Source organism: Aplysia californica, unplaced genomic scaffold (genome assembly GCF_000002075.1).
Source record: "Aplysia californica isolate F4 #8 unplaced genomic scaffold, AplCal3.0 scaffold00735, whole genome shotgun sequence".
NCBI lineage: Eukaryota > Metazoa > Mollusca > Gastropoda > Aplysiida > Aplysiidae > Aplysia > Aplysia californica.
Genome location: NW_004798005.1, coordinates 166049 through 176965, shown reverse-complemented (window position 1 = coordinate 176965; position 10917 = coordinate 166049).

Below are 10917 nucleotides of genomic sequence, written 5' to 3'. Positions count from 1 at the left end.
AAATTTTCTTCAATCTTGATGTACACTTAGTTGAATTTTATTGGATCAAAGCTTTGTAGAACTTAGAGTAAATATAGATTGATTAGGGGGCTCTTGTAGCCTAGAGGTTAAGGTGTTCGCCTCTCAAAAGTCCCGGGTTCGAATCCGGGTATAGTGACCGAAACATTTTCTTCTCTAAAATTGTCTCCTTTCACATCCCTTATCCTGCTCTCTTGCAATGTTCTGTCGTCTGATTTCGTCTCCACTTTCTACCCAAACCCCTCACCTGCTTTGCCCTGTCCTCTGGGCTTCTGACTATTTCTGCAGTCTTTCTACTGATTCTCCTTGACTCCTTCTTACTGCTTTTTTTTCAGCCATACCCCTGATCTTCTGGCAGGAAAGATACACATAGCCTTCTCGGACTAGGGCCCGTGTGCTAGTTGCGCACGTTAAAGATCCCTTGGTTGTCTAAAATCGATAGGAGTAGGCTTCGGCCGCAGCTCGGGCAAAATTCAAAATGTCCTTCCAACTGGAAATGTTTAATGTGTCCCGCGCGCTCATATGATCTTATGCAGTTGAGAGTGCTGTAAAAAACTTACAAAAACAACAACAAAAATAGATTGATTGTTGCCCTTTAAGTGAGAGCCCCCTTTTTAGACACCCTGTATTTCCAACCGGGGAATAAAATAACACATGTCGTCACTACTTGCAACTGCTGGTGTGGATGTTGCTACCTGTATCTATACGGTTACTTTTGCAGTTGCTACTGCTGATTTTTTTACGCTTAACGTTTTACTGCATTTTGCTTTCTATTATCACTATTACTCCCTGCTATGGTTTGATGTCATTGTAAGCTACGAATATTATTGTGTCTCACTGAGCATTGAAAAAAAATTATGTAAATGCGTTATATTGTGTTATCATCATCATCATCATCATCATCATCATCATCATCATCATCATCATCATCATCATCATCATCACTTATAATTATTATTGTTGTTAATATTATTATTACCATTATTATTAGTATTCGTATTATTATTGTTCTATTATTATTATTTATTATTATTATATTGTTATCATTATTATTGTTCATATTATTATTATTATTATTATTATTATTATTATTATTATTATCATTAGTAGTAGTAGCAGCAGCAGCAGCAGCAGCAGCAGCAGCAGCAGCAGCAGCAGCAGCAGCAGCATCAATACAATTATCATTATTATTATGATAGTCGCATGCTAAAACCTTTCTTCATATGAAAAGAAGCACAGCCTTTGTCTCACACACTGAAGTTTAGTGGTTGGGGCGGCCCAATGATCCTGGGGGATCAAAAGAATACAGAATGTAATATGCCTCCATTGAACAATCGTGTAAAAAAAAAGGATACCAGAAATCACTCTCGTGCAAAGCTGCTTGAAATAACGACTTTCAGAATAACAAATACCAAATGTGAAGTGTGCTGACAAAATGAGTTACTTCTCAGATTTTAGACAGATGGAAAAAGAAACATCAAATTTATAGGTTGAAGTTTTCCAATTTATCAGTATGAAATGATAAAAGACAAGTTAAACTTGAAGAGAATGGCATTGGTTTAGAGTCTACAAATATGACCCTTGTGTTGAATTTTGGCTGATATCGCCATTCACGGATTGCGAGAAGTAACTCATTTTGTTAGCACGCCTCACAAATAATCACTCTCTGAGAAAAAAAAAATGGTGCACGAACCTTATAACCTTAACTCTGCCATTCGGCAGGTTTCAGGGTTGTAACTAAATATTACTCTAACTTCCTCGTACAAAATATCGATTACAAGCAGGGTAGCTATTAAATTTTATGGAGCAGCACCGTCATTCTGGAAGGAATGACATAGAGTCAAGGAAGACTGTGAAAGGTAAGTTGAAACAGCCTGCCTCCTTTACTATCTATTGTGTCGATGGATGCCTAAAACTTGTTTGTTTGTTTGTTCTTTGGTTGGTTGGTTGGTTGGTTGGTTGGTTGGTTGGTTGGTGGGTTGGTTGGTTTTCATTTGGGGTATTTGTTTATTTTATTTTAATTGTTTGTTGGGTTGGTTTGTTGGCTGGTTGGTTAATGGGTTGGCTGGTTGGCTGGCTGGTTAGTTGGTTGGTTAACTGATTGCTTGCTTGTTTGTTTGTTTGCTTAGTTGCTTGATTGACTGGTTGGTTGGTTGGTTGGTTGGTTGGTTGCTTAGTTCGTTGGTTGATTGCTTGTTTGCCATGTTGCTTGTATGCTTGGTTGAGTTAAGCTTTGGGGTGTTTGTTTGTCTGTTTGTTTATTTGTTTGTTTTGTTTGTTTTGTTTTGGGATTGTTTTTTGTGTTTTTGCTCTGGGGATGGGGGTGGACTAGAAACGTTCAATTTCTTTGCAGCGTTTTGGGAGTGGGCAGGGGGAGGGGGGCTGACGTATTATATTAGTTTAGTAGGTATTGGGGGAAGGGAGGGTGTCGGTGCAGATGACAAATTACGATAATGATACTGATAACAATCTGGCAATAACACAGGCAATAAATGACCAGTACAATTATGTCCTCTGCCCCCCCCCCCTTTCAGAAAGCGATAAACAACGCCCTCAATAGCCGTGCAGGATCAAACTAATGATATAGTCTCTCTTTTAAATGTTGCCCAACACAGACCATTATTTATCCGTCCGTGTATGATAGGTTATCTAACACCGTAGCTTCTGTCGCCCATCCTTCACCAATGGCAATTATTGTGTGATCTCATCGAAGCTGATCTGCTCGTCAGCTTGTCTGGATCACGACCGGAAACGATAATCATTTCCGGCCGGTGGCTTCGAAGCGGATTCAAAGGGAAATGACGTGTATGCTTATTACAAATGGGTGTTTTTCTGCCCTCTGAAGCCACAGGTTGATTTATTGTGCAAAACCATCTGTTGTGAAGGGGTTACGTGCTTCACCTTCGCACCCTGAATACTTGAGTTCAATTCCCTTGTGGGAAGAGGGGGGTGTGGGTTTTTTTCATCTGTCTCCTGGGATGCCGTACTGGTCTTAGCCCTAACAGGTCGAGTAGAAACAACCAGCCTCTACGTTAATCTAAATGATGTCAAAGGAGCCCTAAAACACCTACATTTTCAAGGTCAGTCTTGCGCTCCAAGTAAGGACTGTTTGTCTGAACATAAGCGTCTATGGTGTATTAAATTATAGATAAAATCTTCGCCGTTGTCTACGAACGACATGGGTTCAATTTCTGAGTGGGAAAATCTATTTTGGTGCTTATTCAAGTACTTTTTTTAGGGAGGCTGCATCCCACTCAGCACTGGTAAGCAGCTTTGGCTGATACGGTGGAGTAGCAAGACAAAAGAACACGTTTTAAGATTATACCAGTAATCCATAATATGCCCCAAAAAATGACGAACGTTTGATTCCATCTCATCACAGACACTGTTTAACATTACTAGTGTGCTTGATCCCACTAACAACTCGGTCACTGGTTGGTCCTGAAGCTATAATTATGTCAAGTTCATACAGAGGGCAAAGGAATTTGGACGACAGATAAGTTCTCTGTAGTGCTCTTTATAAGTTATGTACAGTAATTGGTTCACTAATGAAAGGGAGAAGGGATCCCTATTTTTAAGATTATAGTGCCATTTATCTGCAATGGATCAGTGGCATTAACAATACGTTTATCTGCAGATCAACTAAGTGCTGAACCTTAGAAAGGGAAGTCGGGGAGGTTGATATTTTGTTATCTATTATCAACCCCAATCCCTATCCGGATTGGACTAGGATCTGTGACATAGCGCCTAGGCACTTGGCTGTCGCAGGCAGGAGACATGAGTTCGCTTCCCGTTTTTGTTTTCTCTTCTTGCAAATCGAGTATCTCCTTCTACCTTTTGAGACGCTGTGCATGTATTTAAATCCCATTCCGCCCAGGTTGGTCCTTTAAGACAGAGTCTATGCGGTCCGCCTACTTCATAAGCTAAAGTGTCTGTAGAGAGTAAAACATAATTTAAAGTTCTTGGTTTTTTTACGAGGTGGAAGGAGCCAAAAACCTCAATTGACGTCAAGCTGGTCTGTCGAATTGTTGGGGCGCTCTTTAAGTTGGGTTGTTCTGAGGGAGTTTTTGAATGATCGCCACCTATTTGACTTGGTCCAGTCGGAGATGGACGTCAAACGGAGCCACGCGTCTTATCCACCTCAGCGTATTTATCGTTTTTAATTAGAGTTTTGCGACACTTGGGAACACAACAAGGTCAAATACGCGCTGAAGATTACAGATGTTACAAAGGAGTAACAAACACAAAAAAAGAAGGAGAGATAAAGACGATATATGTTTGATAGAAAAGAAGCAGCAAACCACACCAGTGCACCCGCCAACCAACCACTGAGTATTAATCCGTTCTGTTTGTTTATTTGTTTTGGGGTTTTTTTGTTTTGTTTTGTTTTGTTTTGTTTTGTTTTGTTTTGTTTGGTTTTGTTTTGTTTTTAACTCATACATCAGAATAATATTATTATGTTTTTGAGATCCGGTGTCGACCTCTGCTACGTATGGCGCATCTGTTCGATAAAGGTCAACTCTCCTTTCGACACTGTAAGTTTATTTTTGAAGTTTGACCTCCGAATTTAACGCCAAATCCTATAAGACCTAGCCATATGGATGGAAAGCCTTAAAAACTCCCCCAAACATCCCACGTTTAAAACGCCCCTTCAGGGAGTCGAACTAGAGACATCAGCCTTGTAGTACATCAGGACACCGACTGAGCTAACGTACACTCTCAAATCGAAGCGTAAAAGCAGACAATATCAAAGCTTTCTCTGTCTGACTGACTTTGATGACTGTACGAGAGTTTAAAATATTGCTCGACGTCTCAGCTTTTCTGATCTCCTTCCGATCAAACAGGATAGACAAATCACTTAAGATTTAGTGTTCACTCTACTTTAGGACGCTCCGTTTGCTCAGTTGATTTCATACTGCAGTGCGGAGCGGAAGGCCCTGGTTCGAATCCCAGACTGGTCGTTCTTATACTTGGGTCGTTTTGATGAGTTACAAGAGTTTCAACCCATTTGGCTCGGTACAGACGGAGACAGATGTATATTTCGGAGATTCCGCCTCTTAAATAACTCAATAGTGTTAATATGGACGTTAAACCCATACTCTACTTCGTTTATTTGGACAGAAATAAGATTGGTTAGAACGAATTAAAATCTATTAGATTTTGCGTGGGCAGCGGAATAACGTCCTTGCTAACCAGCTGTACAACTGCTCGTCTTCCTTCAGATATGACCAATTACGTGGCCGAGTCGAGAATCTTCGACCAGGACTTAATATAAAGCTCCGACCAGCCAATCTGTGCGCACTGAATCGTGGACTGTCGAAGCGGCAACATGTTGAGAACTTCCCATTTTCTCTTTGCGGGTGTTATCATTGGAGTGGGTAAGATTGAGAAATGGGTGGATACATTTTTCAGATTGGGGGCCACTCCAACTGAGTCATGAGCAGCTTTTAAAACTGGACAAAGTGTCCTTTGTAATCTTTTCCTTTTCTTTTGTTAACGAGATACAATACATATCCGGCATCATTATAATAAAAATGATTCATCATTATAATAAAAATTTTCAAAGTTTAAATTTAAACGAATTCTAAATATTATTTTTACTTACTACACGAAAACTAGCCCTTCCTTTGTGGCATATTAACACAAATTTTGTGTGACTATTTTTACGAATATGAATTTATTTCCTTTCTTTTAAAAACGCGCAAAACTAAAGGTAGGAGCTTGTCTCCTTATGCGCATGGTCCTTGTCGCTCTAAAATCAATCAAGTAAGATTATAAAGAAACCGTCTGCGATCGATCCATGTGGCGATCGAGGGTCTCGTCGCATGCGACAAACAGGGGGTTTGACAGGTTTAGAGCATTATTAACCATTGGTTAAAATACCTAACCAAGGAGTGCCTGTCGACATGCCGTGAGTGGTGTAGTGTGGTAGTGCGCGCGCGCGCGCGTGTGTGTGTGTGTGTGTGTGTGTGTGTGTGTGTGTGTGTGTGTGTGTGTGTGTCTGTGTGTGTGTGTGTGTGTGTGTGTGTGTGTGTGTGTGTGTGTGTGTGTGTGTGTGTGTGTGTGTGTGTGTGTAATTTTGTTGTTTTGTTTTTTTAACGGACAGCAGCAGCAGGAGGAGGTGGAGGAGAAGGAGGAGAAGGAGAAGGAGGAGGAGGATGAGGGCTTAAACGGGATTGGTCAAGTACGAATAAAAATGTCAGCAGCTCGTAGAACTCTCCTTTGACGGACTTTGTACTTCCTTGTCCATCTTGCGCCATTTTCAGTCCCGTGGGACAAAAGCGACAAATCTGTCTCCTAATACGAGGTGCCCACTACCGATAAGATCGGGCGATCGTCGGTCGCCTCAAAAACAAATGTGTTTGTTTTCAGTTTCAGGCGACCGAGTCGGGTGATCGGCCCGATCCAGCCGTAGTGGGTACCCCGTATTAGGAGACAGATTTGTCGCTTTTGTCCCCCGGGACTGAACATTTTGGTGTGATGTGGTCGAAGGATACACACCTGGTGACTCATCACTAGCGACTGTCGCGCGCGATTAAAGAACGAGTTGCGCATAAGGAGGCATAGACTTAGGTCGCATTTTGGTCCGCGGGCCGTGGTTTGATGTGAGTAATGAGTTCAGGCTGCAAGTCTCGGTGAGATTAGGTTTACATAGGTGGCCATTGGGGTGTGTCCTTGCGCAAGACACGACACCCCTAGCTAAAAAAAAAACAGGGCGCTACGCAGTGGTGACCAGCAATGGCCTGTTTGTGAAGTTGTTATGTATTGTATTTTGTGTATGCATTTATGTTTGTATTTGTGTGTGTTTTATGCATGTATGTATTTCTAATTGTGGATTTACGTATGTATGTTTGACATTGTAATCCAAATTTCCCCCACGTGATCAATAAAATGTAGTTTATTATTATTATTTATCATTCGGTCCTTGAACAAACAAAGTAAATTTTTTCACACGTTATTATTATTGTACACTCGTTAATTGTTAAACCATCATATCATAGATGTAATCAAATAATGACACAAGTGAAACTGTCGAGACATGGCAAGGAACGGGCTTTATCTCCCCTATCGACCTGTGTACGGTTATTTCAGAAGCTGAACCTCCGATTTAACATGTGTCTCTAAAGTGACGTAACCAAGAAATGGGCTGAGTGTCTTGAAAACTCTCAAAACAGCTTAACTTTGAGAGTGCCTGGTTGAACCAGTATCATTCCCACCACAGCCAGCACGATATTAATTGAACTAATCAGGTCTATTGTAAGGAGCTGCTATCGAAATTGCGATCCGTTTTTAACACTATATGTTATATGCAATCTGCTCTGTTATGACGTTGCTGCCTTCTGTTTAATTATGGTTATTAGTAAAGAATTTGAATAAATAGGATCACCATACCTGGGCAACCGAAATGAATACAAAGCTACTTTTTCCCTGACGTACATATTTTGTAAAGTGTCACATTTCGTTAAATTTCATTACAGAAAATACAAAGGTATCCATGTTCGACCAAATTGTTTGACCAATAACGTAAAATTGTTGCATGTTGTCCTATTTGTAGGGATACATTCTAGCAGAAGCACTCACTGAGATACTCAGTAAATTATACATCATCCCCACTTGACTATCAAACTCGTGAGTGATTGGCGAGCGATCTTGTGTGGTTTGCTCCTTCTTTGCTATCAAACATATATCGTCGTTATCTATCCTACTTCTTTTCATTGTCTGTTGCTCTCTTTACACCCTTTATCTTCTGCACTTATATGTGACCTTATTGACTTTAACGCTCGTACTAAAACTAAATAGAATTCAGCTCACTTTGCTTGTTCACAAACCTACATACTATTATACCAGAAACAAGTCACACGTCACCTTGCTCTTGTCTATCACATCACCTGTCGCCTGTCACCTATCCCGTGGACTGAATGCCCGTCTGGGCGTTTTTGAAGATTTGGCCTTCAGCTTCCTCCACTCCTTCCGGTTTTCAGCTTTTCTGAGCGTGTCTTTGAGTTCCAGGCCTGTCCATTCCTTGATGTTGTCCTCTCTTAACTCTTCTTCGGTCTGTCTCTGCTATTTTTTCCCTGGAAGCTGCCTTACAGGATCATCTTGGCAAAGCCTGATGAACGGGTGATGTGTCCATACCATTGTAGTTTGCGTTTCCTAACCAGAGATCAGCATACGGTCCAATTTCATTTTTGATCCGTTGTTTGACTTCATCTTTTATGATGTGATCTTCGTTTGAGATACCACGGATTTTTCGGAAGCATCTCATCTCCACAGCTTTGATCATTCTTTCAAGGTCGGCATTCAAGGTCCAGGATTCACATGCATACAAAAAATACTGACATGACCACAGAACGCACCAGTCTGATCTTTGATCTGATGGTGATATTTCTGTCTTTCCACGTGTTGGCCTACTATTTTTGTACTTGAATTTATGTCTGTTCATAGCCACGGCCCTTTGCCCCACCACATACTGCTCCAAGTTCTGCTCAATGGGATATGTCAGGAACACGGACAACTGCAACACATGTTCTTGTGTTGACCGTAAGTAGTCTTCCTTTATCTTTTCTTTTTAGTGTAGGTGATTTTACACCCCACTCCCCCCCCCCCCAAAAAAAAATATTATAAAAATTCAAATTTGGTCTTTTAGGAGAACAGCTTCGACCCTATCTGTTAGGGACAACCTGGCTGAGAGGGATACAAGGTCCCAGCAGAAAAACCAAGATACTCGATAAAAATTATCTCCACACGGGATCGAACTCAGGCCTACTGCATGCGACGGCGAAGTGCCTAATAGCTGCACCACCGACACCAGTGTACCATCTTTCACGAATAATTATTTTGAGCCGAGAATCAATTTATAATGTTGAAGCTGGTTGCTCTGTTGTCTCTTTTTGCTGAAGATGTACAGTAACTGAAAGATAGAGAGAAGGAAGAGCGGAGGAAGACAGGCAAACATCAAAATGGAAATTTTAAAAATCGGAGCTGATCAGGAAGACTGACAGCAGGGATGAGTGGGGTACCTTACTTACTTTACCTTATCCTTCCTCTTGTGTCATTTATGTCCAGGAGAGGTGCATTTTTTCAGTAAAGGGCCACATGGGTGAACCACGACGATCGTCAATGTCTATTCCAGACGTGACATCAGAAGAAGAAGTTCTGTACCTAAAGCCAATCAGGATTGAATCTATAAGCCAATCTTGTTCCTGATTTTTCTAAGCGTCTGACATCTGTCCACCTGCATTACCTAGAAGTTTATGTATTACGACTCGCTGGAAGCAGGCGCTTGTCAAGTTTTGTGTGTTTGGGGGGGGGGGGGAGGGGGTACAGATAGAGTAAATGTTATAGTACCATCAAGCCTACTCATTATTTTGTCTTGCATTTAGTTAGAGAAAAAAAACCATATCGTACATCATGAGAATAAGTCTAGATATTGATTTACGACTGAATGAGATGCGGATAGCATGGTGTCAGAGGCAAATATACCTATATTGTGCCTTTTATCACTTTTTTGGGGGGTGGGGGGGGTGTGAGGGTGGTAAAATCCTAGCAGGGGTGTGTTGTTGAATTAACCCCAAAAAATGGGTGGAGCCCAAAGCAAAAAAAAAAACGTCGATTAAAAGTTGCTCAACAGGCGGAAAAATAATATTATGTTTCTTCGATTTCATTATTTCGACGAGCACCTGATCTAAACACAATGAAACACATAGTATTTATATGTCCGTGTGACTCCTACAGTCAGCGTTTGTATGTCCGTGTGACTCCTACAGTCAGCGTTTATATGTCCGTGTGACTCCTACAGTCAGCGTTTATATGTCCGTGTGACTCCTACAGCCAGCGTTTGTATGTCCGTGTGACTCCTACAGCCAGCGTTTGTATGTCCGTGTGACTCCTATAGTAAGCGTTTGTATGTCCGTGTGACTCCTACAGCCAACGTTTATATGTCCGTCTGACTCTTACAGCCAACGTTTATATGTCCGTCTGACTCTTACAGCCAACGTTTATATGTCCGTGTGACTCTTACAGCCAACGTTTATAATATGTGCGTCTGACTCTTACAGCCAACGTTTATAATATGTCCGTCTGACTCTTACAGTCAGCGTTTGTATGTCCGTCTGACTCTTACAGCTAACGTTTATATGTCAGTCTGACTCTTACAGCCAACGTTTATATGTCCGTCTGACTCCTACAGTCAGCGTTTGTATGTCCGTGTACTCCTACAGCCAACGTTTATATGTCCGTCTGACTCTTACAGCCAACGTTTATATGTCCGTCTGACTCTTACAGCCAACGTTTATATGTCTGTCTGACTCTTACAGCCAACGTTTATATGTCCGTCTGACTCTTACAGCCAACGTTTATATGTCCGTCTGACTCTTACAGCCAACGTTTATATGTCCGTCTGACTCTTACAGCCAACGTTTATATGTCCGTCTGACTCTTACAGCCAACGTTTATAATATGTCCGTCTGACTCTTACAGCCAACGTTCATATGTCCGTCTGACTCTTACAGCCAGCGTTTCGGGTCAAAGAGCCACCTGTGGTACCATGAACTGTCTCCGGGCCTGTCCTCACGGCTTCCGAGTGGAGGAAAACGGCTGTCCGTCATGTGACTGCGGGGATGAATCTCTGGGTATGGTGTTGTTGTGTTTATATGTGTGTTTGTTTGTTTCTGTGTTTGTGTGTGTGTTTGTTTGTGTATGTGCGTATGTGTGTGTGTGTGTTTGTGATTGTGTATGTGTGTATGTGTGTGTGTGTGTGTGTGTGTGTGTGTGTGTGTGTGTGTGTGTTTGTGATTGTGTATGTGCGTATGTGTGGGTGTGTGTGTTTGTTTGTTTCTGTGTGTGTGTGTGTGTGTGTTTCAGTGTTTGTGTGTGTGTGTTTCAGTGTTTGTGTGTGTG